The 14593-nt window shown below is 41.4% G+C and overlaps 1 long non-coding RNA gene across 2 annotated transcripts; it reads right to left on the bottom strand.

The window, feature by feature from the left end:
• Positions 1-3944: 3944 nt before the first annotated feature.
• Positions 3945-14395, bottom strand: LOC128904494 (uncharacterized). 2 transcript variants are annotated; one of them, XR_008464518.1, is made up of 4 exons: positions 14241-14395; positions 8885-8965; positions 5782-5925; positions 3945-4967 (listed from the first exon to the last, which is right to left on the bottom strand). It is a non-coding gene; the product is annotated as an uncharacterized LOC128904494 (long non-coding RNA). The 2 variants fall into 2 exon arrangements; XR_008464519.1 differs by having other exon boundaries at positions 3945-4884.
• Between the last annotated feature and the right edge of the window lie 198 nt (positions 14396-14593).

The following is a 14593-nucleotide window of genomic DNA, read 5'->3' as shown; positions in this document are numbered from 1 at the left end:
TTGTAACATAAAATTTAATCATTCAGCCCTTCATTGTCCCTAAGCAAAACTGAAGACTGTAATAATGGAATTTGCCACAAAGCACAATTTCTCTTTCCTGCGTAGCTGTTACCTTACACCCTCATGAAATCTCTGGGGTAGGGTATGTATGGCTGAAGAGCGGTTGACTACGGGAGCCGCTCAGTCTTTTGCGAAGTTCCAAGTATCCTAATGGGTCTACTGAGGAAAAAGACTTGACCAGAAGACATTTTGGCCCTCCTTGTCTGTCTTTTGGTAGATAACTGTAGAAAAGCTGTAAGAAAGGAATAGGAAGAAACAGGTGTAACTTACTATATGGTTGGCCCCTGGGGTACTAGCCCAGTTGACCATTTGTTTGTAAACTAGATTCCCTGCTTGCTTCTCCACTAAGGTCCCCATTTGGTTTTCCAGATTCCAAGACACCAGCTTCACCATGAGAAAGAAAAAGGAATGTAAAGGTTAATGCACTGGTGCTTATGAATGGGGTGATCTTTCTCCCCCATAACACTGTTCTCTTCTTTGATGCTCTGTTCAGTTCCTAATTCATTTGGGATTACAGAATGCAGTGTATCAAAATCATATAACACTGGTTTACTTCATCATCCTCTAGTGCATCCCTGGGATTTAGGGGCATGCGTTGGTTTACCTCACCTTTGTGTCAAAGCCACATTTGGAAATATTAGAGCTAAAAGCACTAGGAGACTACCTCCCTCCCCCCACTCCCTGAGGAGTACAGTGACATACAAGACAGTGCATGCTGTATTTGTAAAAGAGGATCATCTTGAACTTGCATCCTCAGATGTAGGATGAGCTTACTGCAATTAGGAAAAAGGGAAAAAATAATCAGATGGACTGTTGAAGGACATAGACACCCACAGAACTGTTCCCCAACTTGTCCTCTGTAAAAACAAAGGAAGCGCATCTGAATGGACCAGAACTGTAAAAGCGTGATGGTACAGCTCAGAAAATTTCCTTTGCGTTCAGGGCCAGACCTCTGACCTCAGGGGTCAGAGGTAGTTTTCTATTCACTAGAGATGGTGAGTGACTTAGATGCACCAGAACCAGCAAGAAGCAATGCAGAGCAAGGTATATTTGAGACTTTTGCAATATTTTAGTGCTGCCAACCAATTCAGAAAGAAACCCCACGTTTGATGAGTAATCTACAGCCTTCTGATTCTTGTCCGTCATGGAACATCTTGTACGTCAGCAGCCTGGCCATGCTACCAACTAACGACAATAGACAATATTGCAGTGGCTGAATGCAGATAGGTGATTAGCTGATTTGTTTCACAGAGAGTGCGCTATGGTATGTCCTGTCATTTAGGAGGAGCTGTCTGAGTTTTACTGTTGCAACACATCTTCAGCACGTGCACACCAAACACCCAGTTGCAGGCAAGCAAGCCCTATGAAAACATACAAAATGAACCAGTACAGCTCACAGAAGTTCCTCCATGTTCATGGCTCAGGTCCTAATCAGATCCTTGTCTCCCAGGCATTTCCACTGGAAAACCTGCTGGGATGTACCATGGCTCACTTGCTGCTCAAGCAGCCATAGGGAGGAGATGCACAATTGTCTCTTATCTTCTGCCAACATGGAGGCAGGACATGACACAACTGAGATCAGATCTTCCACCTTGAAGTTCTCCTGCCTGTAAAGGTGGCTTTGCTCTGGGATGATTCCAACACAGGCAGATAGAGAGCTTTTTCTAACCGGCCTCTCACACTGGTGACTTGATGCCAGGTATTAGCCAAAACAGCATTCTCTTGCATTCCAAATAAGTGGACTTTGTTACAGTTTCTCTCAGGAATTGATGCAGTACTGAGAATTGCTAGGCAGCCTGAATTTTGAGTATTCTGCTAGCTCAGAATTTGGCTACTGGGGGAAGAAGGTGTGCAGGGTTGAGAAGATGAACGATAGTACCTCCTTCTTCAGGTGAACTCCTATCCCTCCTATTCCCACACTGCAGCCTTTAAAAAGAGTGTGCTGAATTTCCAAAGAAAATGCTTTGAAGCTACCCCTAGTTTGGGATTTTAGTTGTTCTTCTTACATTTTTATATTTGCCTTCATCAAGGTCCGAAAATGTTTGTTCTAGCCTGTGCAAGTTATCAAGGCCATCCTTTTAATGGCTTGTTTGCATTCTTTTAATTATCTCCTTCGGTCTTTACACATGCATTACTGTGTCTGGGCATAAAAGGGATAGTGCTTATCAGCAAGGACTGAGAGAAAGGCTGAAAGGCCATGAAAAAAAAAAAGGCCAAGCCAGAACTGCAGGAATGAGTGTCACTCATAGCTCCGGGATGTGCCTGAAGCCAGAGGGAGAGAGAATGCAATATAAGAAAGCTCCAGAGAAAAGGAAAGGGTCAAGAAACAAAGGAGACAACTGCCTAGCGCCAGATTTACAGTCACATGTGATTTTTAGACGTCATGTGTAATATGTATAATGTCATATATATAACCAATGACCAGGCAACCTTGTTTTAACAATTCAGTAACAATAGGATATTTTCCTCTCAAACTCTAAGAAGGACTTTGCCTTTACGTTTGAGAGCAGGAGGGTGTGAGTATGAAACAGATGCAAGGAGAGAGGCATTTTGTTTGCCCGTATCCTTAGTATTGTTGGGATGAGAAGCCATTGCAAGCTGTCCCTGAGAGCAACCAGGTTATGAAGAGCAGAGTGATCATCTGGTTTGGCTCCACCATCCAAGAAGTAACTAGAGCTCAGCAGGGATCCAGAGGAGCCTGATGCATACCTGCCTATCCATCATCCATGGCTTTCTATCTGCCAAGAGCCATCAGCTGGGAAATACTTTCTATTTCAGAGTTGCTAAAGAGATTATAAACATTGACAAACTCCCCCAAATCCGGTGAACACAATTATACTGTCTGCCTGCAGAGCATGAAAATTCAGATTGAAGTTTGTTGAACTTGCCTTAAATGCTATAGTGCATTGCCAAAACCACAGCCCAGTGTTCCAAATTCTCAGTAACCAGAAAAAAAGCAGTCACTTTGGTTTCAGTTAACAACTTCTCATTTTAATCAGCGTACTTTCCCTCCTTCAGATTTGCTGGGCAGTATATGCATGCTTCTTACCCAGTTGTCTACACTATGCAAATGATTGCCTTTCAGATGCTAGGACCTGCCACTGAAATTCCCAGAGATCTGCCTGCAGCAACTGGAGACCTGGTTATCTGCAGTGAGTCCCTGACTTATAATCAGTGGTGATTTCTAGGCGGTCCTGAAATGTGTTTCCCTTTGCTGCATTTGCCTACGTGGCGTCTGGGTGGGTGCACGTTCAGTTCAGCTCCTGGTTCTGAAATGAAGACTTTCAACTTGGTAGGGCCTGCGTGCCTGGAACTAATGACCACCGCTGCTGCACGTCCCTTTTCAATAACCTGTTATTATTGAACAAATTATATGCAAAACCATATCGCTTTAGCTCACAAAGACTGTGTGGAATTTTGCTTGCTTCTAAAGAAAGCTGGAGCTAATTAATTTGGGCTGGGGATTTCATTTGGTTGTAGGGGTTATCTGAGAGTCTGACGTGAAAGACGACTATCTTAAGAATCAGAATCAGGTTAGTGAATGACAACAACATGCAGATCCACTTCAGGTCAAAATGTCATCTGCCATCTCTTCTTTTTTTTATCTCTGTTTTTTAAACATTGTTTTCTCCGCTGGTATTTGAAGACCTGGATGTATCCCAGAGCACCTGGCAAACAAAAGGGTGATCTCAAGACAAACATAACCATTTGCTTCTACTATTCCTTTGGTGCTCAACTCAGTGGGGCAGGGATTCTGTCTTTAGACCGTACTTACCACAGCAGGGTCTTGCTTCATGACAACAGCTCAGAGGTGTTACAGTTATACAAATACTAAATGTTATTTTTCTTCTAGTCTGACTAACGTAAGAACAAACACCAGCACGTCGAGTGCTTTACTAAATCTCTTTATTGATTTCTGGTGCATGTACTATAAAAATGTGGTACATGATCAACAGCAACAACATGGCTTAGGTACAGATAAGCTTATGCACAGGGAACAATTATAGAAATAATTTGCTATACAGACAACTCCAACGCAGGGTCTGATATCAGCCTGCCCCAAAGCAGTTATAACGTAACTGATGAGAGCTGAAAATAATATAAAAACAGACAGCAAAATAATAATTACAAGCAAATGCATCTGAACCTGCGGTGGCTTAGTTCTAGTGGAGGACTCAGATTTAACTGAAGCTACAGCATTTGGGAAAAAAACAAAACAAATACAAAATTAATTACTGCCCCAAGACAGAAACAACATATTGTATCTCTGTGAGACAGACACTCTTCTGGACAAGTAGAACAGCCAATAAGGGGATGAGACCGAGACTTCTCTACTAAATTTATATAGTTTCTTGCACCTTCAGTACCCCTTTCATACAAATCTCACTCATGGCTGTCAGGAGATGAAAAATCACATCCAAATCTGGGCTTCATAAAAAAGTTCAACCTTTCATATTCCTTGTTTTATCCACGAATTTTTGTACTTGCACATATTGAAATCTAAAAGCTTAACTATATTGCAAATTATTGCAAAATCAAGTCAGGTGTGAGTTAAAAGTGATGTCTCAAACTGGTCCACCTGGTCATTTGTGATGCCTAGACAGGACCCAAATCCAACTTTTGATGCAGCAGCTTGAGCCCATTCCATGTTACACACACTGATATTATTTGATGGTTGCTGGTATTACAGGATTAAGCAAACTCCAAATAAAAGTAATAATATATGTTTTGTCCATATATGGAGTGGTTAGACGTTTAATGGAGATCCTGGAAGACATAACTGAAGAGTGACCAGACTGATGGCATGTCTTCTTTCATAAAGGTCTGTTTGGAGAAAATAATGTAAAAGTAAACAAGGATTATGTCTTGTTTTGTTGAAGAAGCATAGACTTCCTGCACCGAGTTATCTGCAAGTGAAAAAGACAAAAGCTAATAGGAATATCTTACTGAAGTTCAACCTGCTGTGAATGTGAGTACAGAGAGGGCACCCGTATGCCATAAGGACCATGGCAAGACGGGTCGTGCCTCGTGTTGAAGGAGTGGTAGTGCACATATGACTAGTGAGCTGCTCAGTGACACAGGCACAGTTCTGACACGGGATGGGACATGGTGTCTTCAGCACGGCCAGTGATGGCTTCTAGGGAGAGAAATCCAGAGGAGCGATTATATATGCTTTGGTGCTCTACATGAAGCACTAGATGTGGATGGGAAGGTTTTCTCTGGAAGGCTGTTCACTACCATTCCTACTCCAAATTGGACAACAGTTCTCCTGGTTTCCTTCAAATCCCAGACTGAACAACACAGCTGGCTTGTCTCCTGTCACTTTACCAGGTCACTGTTGATCCTGGCCTGGGAATCATCTCCAGCTGCACCCGGCCATGTGCTTGTTTCACGTCATGGCAGGTTTGTGGGTTATTTCACTCCACATCTGGGAGACACCTACGATTAAGTGATGAATTTTCTTGGAGTAAAAGCAGTGGAGCCCAATACTTGCTCTGGCAGGTGGTTCTGATGAAGCTTCTGGGTATTCAAACGTGCTCCATTAAGTGCAGCATGCATCGGTGGCAGGGACCTAGATGTTATCTAGTGTGACTGTGAATTGTTGGCTGGTTGAATTTGTGACGGTGACTTTAGCATTTGTTTTCAGATGCTTACTTGCACCTCCTCTGACAAATGAAAAAGTATTGTATGAAAATACGAGCATGGCAAAAAATGGCTTACCCTGTACGTCAGCAGCATGGCAGGGTCCGCCTCAGAGCTTCTGACATTTCACCGCCAAGAGGATGACAGTGATGAGCAGAATCACTGAGGTGAAGTACAGGGCAACAGCAACGTAACACCAGGGTGAGTTCTCCAAGCAGGTCGCTGCCAAAGGGACAAGGGAGAGGGGTCTCACCACAGGCAGCAGCAAGTCAACTTTTCTTCTGAGTTATGGGGGTATGCCAAACCATTTTAGCTAGGCCTTCAGTAGGAAAGGGTTACAGTGTGTGCTAGAGATCTAGCACCTGTGGAAAGTAAAGGGCAAGTTTATGAGGACGTCCTTGGTGTGCTGCAGCTGATACAGCTGAAGACACTTCTTTTTTTTTTCAGCTAAATGTACCTGTAGAAGCTAAACCTTGCTTTGGAAGTTGTTTTCTTAACCAAAAAAAAAAATAATTCCTAAAAACTGGAAAGCTGTGAGTCCTAGCATTTTAGTTATTAAGGGAAAAAAAATCTTTATATGTTTATATATGTATATAGGTTTTATGTATATAAACCTGTATGTATGTTTATATATGAAATCACATCTTCAGGGTCAGAAGAACCCTTTTTCTAGCCAGTCCCAGTTTATATCATCATAGCTGTTGAGAAGACGCCTAAAAATGTGACCTCTCGCCCTCTGTAGCAGTGCACAGCGTTGCCAACGCTGCTATGTCAACACTTTGCCACGCAGTTTTCCTGCAACTCCCACGCAGGTCTGACAGTGCTTCGCGCTCTGGAATACACCCTGCCTTTCCCTTTGGAGAATGGCTTGCAATCGTTGTGCTATCATAGGTTATTTTTCTGAGGTTATACAATTGAAGACCCACAAGGAAATCCTGGGGTTCACATAGAGGATTTAAAAACAGTAGGTAATTTGAAGTTCTAGGGACTCTTTTTCCAGATTACCATCCTTTTTAAGCACAACAAAGAAACACACGTTTAATTAGTCGTTCAGTCCCTGCCTCTGTCATTTTCTGTTCCAACTGTAATCCTGACTAGGATCTCTGTGTTGTTTTGATCCCCATGTGTTGATCCTTAACACTTATCAGGCTGATATGCATGGTAAAAAAAAAACCCAGTCTAAACCAGAATTAGAACAAACACATGACTTCTGTGATTTTAAAGAGGTTTCAGTGAGGAACATGAAGGAACAGAGCTCACCTACAGCATTTATCCATATATAGCATATATGGATTTTGATGTTCCTAGAATAAAATTCTGAAAACCTAGAAATATGGACGGTGTAGGCAGAATCAGAGAAAGAATGGAAGAAGTGCGGACTGGGGTATAAAAGGTAGTCAAGAAACAGATGGGCAGATGGCGATATATCAAAACTGCATTACTGACAATACTTTCCATGCTGCAGTCCAATCTCGGTTTCACTGCCATAAAATCAGAGGGCATTTGAATGAAGCCAGTAAATAGGTTTTGCCTTTGTAACAGCAGGACCGAGATCTCCACTTGGCCCACTCTCTTGTCTGCCCAACTGCCACTTCTAATCAGAAAGACTATCTGAAGCTTTCAGTTTCTTTTCCCTTGTGGTAAGGCCAAATTAACCCACCAATGGAAACATTTGTTCTCACTAGCATTTTTGCAGCCAACACTTTTTCTATAAATATCTTAATTGTTCTTAGGCATTGCACGAATGCAATATTTTCTTTCCTTCTCTTCTTCTTTTCCACCTCATACAAGAGAGTTAAAACTTATATCCAATATATTATTTCACTTTGCCAAACGAAATTTCCTTTCAGGGCTGGTTACACAGTTTGAGCAAATAGTTTAACGTATGTTAAAATTTTCACTTAAGATAGACACAAGTTATCTGAACTTGTCAATAACTGTTCAAAAGCTAATTTTTGCTCCCTCAGCCACTACTTTCTAAAACGAAATCAGTTTCTGTGCTTTAAATACTATTGCTGACTTGTTCATTCACCCTAAATGCATTTGGAAATGAAAAACAGTACACCTAAATTGTTGCTGAAAAGAACAGAAGAGTTTGCGAGTGTCTGCACTGCAAAATAAATTTTAACCATGTGTTCTGAGCATCCCCTCAGGAGTGAGGAGCAGGGGGAAACGGATTGAAATCACCCGCAGAAAAGACAGAAAGTTACACTGTTCCATACCCTGGAAAAGTGTGCTATTTGGCTGCTGAATGGGTGGGGAGTTGCTGTGCTTTTTGTGTATCTACTCACTAGAAGCATGGAATGGCAGTTTGTCCTGCTACCAGGCCCTGGTCCTCCTGTGGACCACACTGCCTGCATGGTGCACGTTCATTTGCTTCTGGCACGAGCTAACTCAGAAGATAGCTGGTCGTATTTCACAGAACCAATCCCTTCCAACAGGGCAGACACGGATAGTGACAAATTTTACTCCCTCTGCTCAGAAATGTTCTCCAGCAGCATCCCCAGTGGACATTCCCATGGTCTATGTGAGACCCCTTATTACGTTCCCAGCAGCACGTTGCAATGTATTCTGTGCCATGCTTTAAAAAAAAAAGGTACTTTGGTGAGGTGCAACACAGCCTTTTAAATTCAGGCAATTCTGAACTAGGATGCCACAACCGAACAAGTCTCACAGGGCCCAAAGGAGGTGAGTGGCCTGGGGCTGCACTGTGCAGAAGCAGCCAGTTTGCTCCAGAGATGCTTGCACTGAGGAGCGTGGACGCAAATCCATCTGCACCAATGGGCCCTGGGGCCACCCTTCGCTCCCGGATGCAATCCATACCAGCAGCACAGACATAAGCCAGAGGCTTGCTAGAGTGGCCCCAGGGGCAAGGGACGCCAAAGCTGTGAATCCTCACAGGCTGCGGGACAAAAAGTTGAGCCTAATGCAAACCTGGGGGCCTGTGACTCTACCTGCGAACTTTGAAAACACTGTCACCAGCAGCCTTCAGGCACCCCCGGGGCAAAACAGCAGCTGGGAAAGGTTTTGAAGGTATTTTAATTTGCCTAGATCATATCAACATCTCTTTGGGCATCTAGACCTAAGCGACTCCTCCACTATATGTAAATGTGTAATTATTATGGCATACAAAAAGGATAAAATATGAGAAAATATGAAGTGTCCTGTGGTATTGCAGTACCTGTATGTGTAGTTTTGGGTGTCCTGTCAGGTCTGTCAGACTGCCGTTTCACATTCACCTCAGCGTATGTGACTGGATCACCTGTAGAGACAAAAAGCGTTACAACTAGAGAACCTGCCTGAGGCCAGGCCTTGCCATTCTCATTGCATCCAGTACCCTGCAGCAGTAGACCTTCTCTGAGAAAGTGTGGAGAGCAAGAGCACGTAAGAGAGGTTGTTTTCATTTTGTTTCTGGTAAGACTTGTGTGTCGCTGAATGAATGTACCAGAAAGAAATTACTAGAAGAGTTCATGTGAATAATTGTCCTGCTGTGCAGTTCCCCAAAAACTAGAAAAAATGTTATTCAGTTAATAAATTTTAGAAACATTTAAAAAAAAAATCACTCTAGGTGACTGTAGGTTATCACACACTGGACTCTGGTATTATTAATTCTATTTTTTCTTATTATTCCATACCTTATATATAACGTATACATTCTGTTGATCTTTACGCAGAAGTTAATCAATGGCAACTTTTTTGACTGAATTTTTTTTTCTATTTACTTCTCCAGAAACTTTTTCTTCCTAGTAAATTCAGATCTTGTACATGGGTACGAAGCATGTCTGTTTTCTACTGTTGCTTCTTTCACAAAGAGGAGCACAGTTTCTACTGGAACAAAGCTATGCATGTGCATAGAGCACAGACAAGCTATTTTTCAATCACTTATGAATTAAACATAATTTTTAAGAATTCAGAGTAAACCACCAGATGTAAAACATTATGCAAAATATAAACATACTCTCTTCATTTCATCCACAGATTTTTCTTCCTCAAGTTCATTCTTACAAGTATTTAAGTGAGGTTTTAATTAATGGTTGGTAAGCATCACTGCAGAGAGAGCACAGATTTTTCAGTACAAACCATTAATTCAACTTTCTCAAAAAAAAGGGGAAGGAAAGCCAGTCTGTAGCTTATTCTCAGCCAGAACAGTCCAAAAGCAGCTTCCCCTCCGCCCCGTTCGTTGCTAGTCACAGAAGACAGAAACTTGGGGGGAGAAGACTTAACAATAGACTTACCTGAATCTTTATTGTCTTGCTAATTTATGACCATTCTCATTTGCCAGCAGAGGAGGCCCTCTCCTCTCTTACATCAGTGCCCTGGACACATGCTTTCCGTGACTAAAAAACATTTGCAAGGGAAGCTTTCCGTATTCGATGCAGAGCTGTCACCACCGCTGAAATTGCAGCAGCATTCATCTCCGTTGAACAGAGACACGCATTCCTCCGGGCTCGGAAATCCCCATTTCACAAACCAAGTCAATGTAGCAGGTCTTTCTCTCATTGTGAACATTTATGCTGTTTGTTGTAATGAGGTCTAGCAACCACAGGGAACAACTGGTCTTCCTCCAGTCGCTGCTTTCTTCTCTGTTTCTTCTTGCCACGCTCCGTCCCGACTTTTTTCCTGTTTGTCAGCTGCATCAGGGTAAAGATCTTCTCAGACCACCCTTGTTCTCAGATATCTGGTTTTAGGATTTATTGTGCAAAAAAAGCTCCTCTATTCTTACACTTGATTTGACTGCCTTTACACACATCAGGAAGAAGTGTTTGTCAGATGCTCATGCCTCAGAACAATCACCCATTCCCTCTGAAAACTACCTAGCATCTCCAGACTGCTTGGAGGTATTGGCCTACGTAAATTCTATCGGACTAAGACATGGCCGCACTGAAAGAACCTATTCCATATCTGGTGGTCAGTCAGTAGAAAAAGCTCCTCTGCCCTGATAATCACTAGCATGGTTGTGACACTCACGGTTGCAACCATTAAAAAAAATGTTTTCACCATGTGTTAACAAGATTTTTGCAACCAATGGAGAGCATAAAAAATGTTGTTAGGGTGGGTTTCCCCAAAGGTGTGGGATTGCCTGGCAAACTGCACGTTCTCTGCCTTCCCAGCCTCAACAGGGGGGAATTCCCATCTGCTGCATTATCAGGAGTGCTTGATCACTTGGGCGGATTCGCTACCAATAATGGGAGCTGGGCTGGAGAAGGAATTGGCAACAGGATTTTCAGCAGCCGCTATTAATTTTCACAAGAAAGCGGGTGGTTTGCTGCGATTGCTTTGCTTTAACACCAAGAGCTAAGCACTGCTCTCCTTATCTTTGGAGGCCTCGCCTACACTTGTCTGTTATTATGTATGGATGCTTACAGTGGCCATCTGCATGACAGAAGAGATCTGCTTCACTGTGGCTGTAAAAGCAGTGCATCCTTTGGCTATTTAATTCAGTGGCCAGTACCAGATGAAAAGCTCAAGGAAGGCAAAGATGACGGTTAAGTACCTGACCTCTGTTAGTAGTTGAGCTTCATCACATAGGCAGCGCTTTCAAATTCGTATGTCCAGGAGACATCTCACTGCTCAGAGGGCGTCTACAGGACTATTGACCCAAATCAGCAATACTGTACAGTCAGAAAAGCTCATGAGAAGAGGTGTAAGTAGGAAGATGACTGCAGGTCTAATGAGGTGGTGAACTGCCCTGTGACACAGTTTCTCCTCCATCTTGCGATATTAAATCCGCAGGTGAACTGTCAGAGTAGGAGGGAGAGGGAAAGCGGTGAGCAATGGGACATGCCTGACTGACCCCAGCAGTTTTTGGTAGGTGTGGCAGTGGAAAGAAGGAAGGAAGAAACTGTATTTTTATATCAACTGCAACACACCGCCTCGTAGGTTGCCTGCTTTGCATGTTTTGCCTCATTTCCCAGGAGCTACTTACATCAAATTTGCTTGCGGACAGTGTATGAAATAAGACAGGTTTTTTTTCTTGAGAGAGAAACCACACCGATTTTTCTCTGAAGTGCCGTGGGGAAGACAAACAAATACAAACTTCATCAGTGCAAAATGTAGGACAAGTCCAGCAACGTGGAGATGAAAAGCTCTATCCGCCACATGCAAATACTCAAGGAAGCAGAAGGGGGCCGAAGGGAGAGGAGAAGCGAGGTGCAGACTAGCCAGGGGACAGGCATAGTGGCCATGGGGAAGCAGAAAAGACAGTACAAATGCTGAAGTCTGTAACTCAAAAAAATGCTCAGAGACAGGGCAGTATGAAACCCCTTTTCTTTGCCTGCCTAGGCTATTATTCCTGTCTCACAGGAGCAACTTTAGACTTTCCAAGTCTTGCCGTATCAGTGATCTAAAGTAAAATATGCACGGGGTAAGACAGCAACTCCTTCCTTTGAGCTTTTTCAGGCAGATGGGTGGTAGCTAGCTTAACTGCTCTGAACTCACTGTAGCATGGCAAATACCAAGCTTTTGCCTGAAGAAATGCAGCCTCATAAGGGTGCCAGAGATCTGCCTTAGACTTAATAAAAATCTTGAGTCTAAACCATTTTTAGTCCCAAGCATTATCAAATCCCCATCACGTTGAATGCAGCATCGCTCTCGCGCTGCAGCCAAGGAGGCAGAACAGCGTTTGGTGGAAGATAAGGACCACAATTTCCTGCACTTGCGCTCTCAACTGTGAAAGGAATGGAGCACATGTAAAAATCGAAGATAGAGATTGTAAGAATGTATAATGTAAATTTATATATATAAGAACACGATAAAAATATTAATTATACAGATAGGTGTTTTTTTCACTATGTCTCACTAGGACACACTGACGCTATTAATAGGTCGCAAATTAAAGATTGATTTAAAGTGTTTCTTTGTGCAAGATATTAGAATCAGCCTGTAGAAGTTATAGCTTTAGGATGTCATTAAAATAAAGCCTTTATTAGGACACCAAAATGGATGCAAGATTCACAAAAGTGATAAGAATATAGGCATTGCAATTGAAGAGGTTTTTCAAAAAGATTTTTCAAAAAGATTTTTCAAAAAGATTACGAAAGGGTAAACACCATGCTGTCATGTGAGAAGAACATTTTGCCTGAAATTTGCTTACTTAATTAGCCTCATAATTGGCCATCAAAATTTTTTAGACACTGTCTTTCCAAGCATCTCGTACTGGCAACTTGCAGGAGTTAGAGGGCTCTCAGGATAACTTACAACAGCAATTTCTAAGCATAATTCACTGAAGTGTATTAAAAGCTGTGTAAAAGCAGTTCAAACTATAAAATATAACTGGAAATTCTCAGGTGAGGAAACAAAAAATAATTAGGTGGAACATACTTTTGTGCTGTCAAATTCGGAGACATTTTGTACAGACGCTTGCGCTGGGCATGTGTGTGCATCTCCCATAAGTACTTATGGGGTAGTTCTACACTGGGCTACCAAAGATTGTCCTGGCGATGCAGCTCTTCTTCGGTGAACTGATCACACAATCTGAGGGGCAAACTGAGTTAACACATGAAAGACAAAGACGTCATACCTGTACAGACGCTTTTAGTACTGTGTCCCAAGGGGCGAATGTAGAAAACTTATTACTATAGAAGAAAGAAATGTTGCTTTGCTAGTATATTCAGGACACATTTTTCTTTCACAGTGTGACCTCTGAATATTATAATTTTAAATAATTTTCCAAGCTTAATTGTCTTATCACTAGCAAAGATTTCTTTTTTTATTGGAATCTAAAAAATAAAACTTGATACTTTTGTTTTAAAACATGAATTGCCTCCTACTTACATCTATTAATGGCTATCTTTTGCACTTTATTTCTTGAAAATATATTTTTAAAGTAATGTAGTTTTATAGTTGAAGACATCAGGTCATACACAAATTGTGGGACTAACAGTTTTCAAAATTACAGAAACCTCTGTTGATTCTTGACTTGTATTTTTCTCAACGTAAGAGAAGAAGAGAAGAGAAAAGATGCGAGAGACAGAAAGAGAAAGAAAAAGAGAGAAAGAGGAGAGAGAAAGAACAAAAGAAAGAATGCAAGAAAGAAAGAGAGAAAGAGAGAAAGGAAGGATAAACAGACCTATCATTTTACAATTTAAAAATATTTCCAGTGTATAAGGAAATGAATCAAATTAAAATATAAAATGTAAATCTACTGCAGGAGAAGTTCATTCAGTGTCATCAGTGCAGTGTGACTGCCAATGAGTTTCCAATAATCCTTATTAATATCTTCAATGTCTTATCATTTTCTGAAACAACATCTGTGTTTAAGAAACAGCACATTTTAGTCATACTGCTGAAATCCAGAATGGGATTTTAAAGGTCATTCTTTATTTTCGCTAGAATTCAGTATTCCTTCTATTAATAAACATGAATTTGTCAAGCAAATAGATATATAATAAACAGAAATGGATATTAATCGTTCTAAAAATGCTTTGAGCATGACTTCAGCTTCTTATGAATGCTTTGATTTAAGAAAGAATTAAAGTTTTAAGAATGCGTCACTAAGCAGAGGAAAAGTAAGTAATACCGAGATGACCATTTTTTACCTGTATCTGAAGTTAGTGAAGTAAAATGCACTCTTTCCTTGGGCGATACCTCTGCATAAACCACCTCACTTGCCATTTTGAAAAGATGCTTTCAGATCTGCAATCAAAATGGACTCATTGAAGAAGTAGTACCCAGTATTACATCCTTTCTGGCCTCCCCCCTCCATCACACCACATTAGGTCAAAAGAAATGTTTAGGTGTTTCTAAAACGGAAGGAAATTAGATACTTTTTTTTTTTTAATGTAAATTCTCAACTTGTAGCTTTTGATAAACAGTTCTTAATTCTTAGCCCCTTCTGTTGATATATGTTCAATTAAAAACAGTATAGCTGTTATTTTATCAAGTTTCTTAC

The sequence above is a fragment of the Rissa tridactyla genome, chromosome 1 (genome assembly GCF_028500815.1).
Source record: "Rissa tridactyla isolate bRisTri1 chromosome 1, bRisTri1.patW.cur.20221130, whole genome shotgun sequence".
Taxonomy (NCBI): Eukaryota; Metazoa; Chordata; class Aves; order Charadriiformes; family Laridae; genus Rissa; species Rissa tridactyla.
The sequence above is the reverse complement of the archived record's forward strand: the minus strand, read 5'-3'. Positions and strand labels throughout refer to the sequence as shown.